The sequence below is a fragment of the Bison bison genome, unplaced genomic scaffold (genome assembly GCF_000754665.1).
Source record: "Bison bison bison isolate TAMUID 2011002044 unplaced genomic scaffold, Bison_UMD1.0 scf7180017864078, whole genome shotgun sequence".
Classification (NCBI taxonomy): Eukaryota; Metazoa; Chordata; class Mammalia; order Artiodactyla; family Bovidae; genus Bison; species Bison bison.
Window position 1 is genome coordinate 161,646 of NW_011494650.1, and position 249 is coordinate 161,894.

The window sequence follows — 249 nt, forward strand, 5'->3', positions numbered from 1 at the left end:
CTCTGCATATAAGTTAAATAAGCAGGGTGACAATATACAGCCTTGACATACTCCTTTTCCTATTTGGAACCAGTCTGTTGTTCCATGTCCAGTTCTAACTGTTGCCTCCTGACCTGCATAGGTTTCTCAAGAGGCAGGTCGGGTGGTCTGGTATTCCCATCTCTTTCAGAATTTTCCACAGTTTATTGTGATCCACATAGTCAATAAAGCAGAAATAGATGTTTTTCTGGAACACTTTTGCTTTTTCTA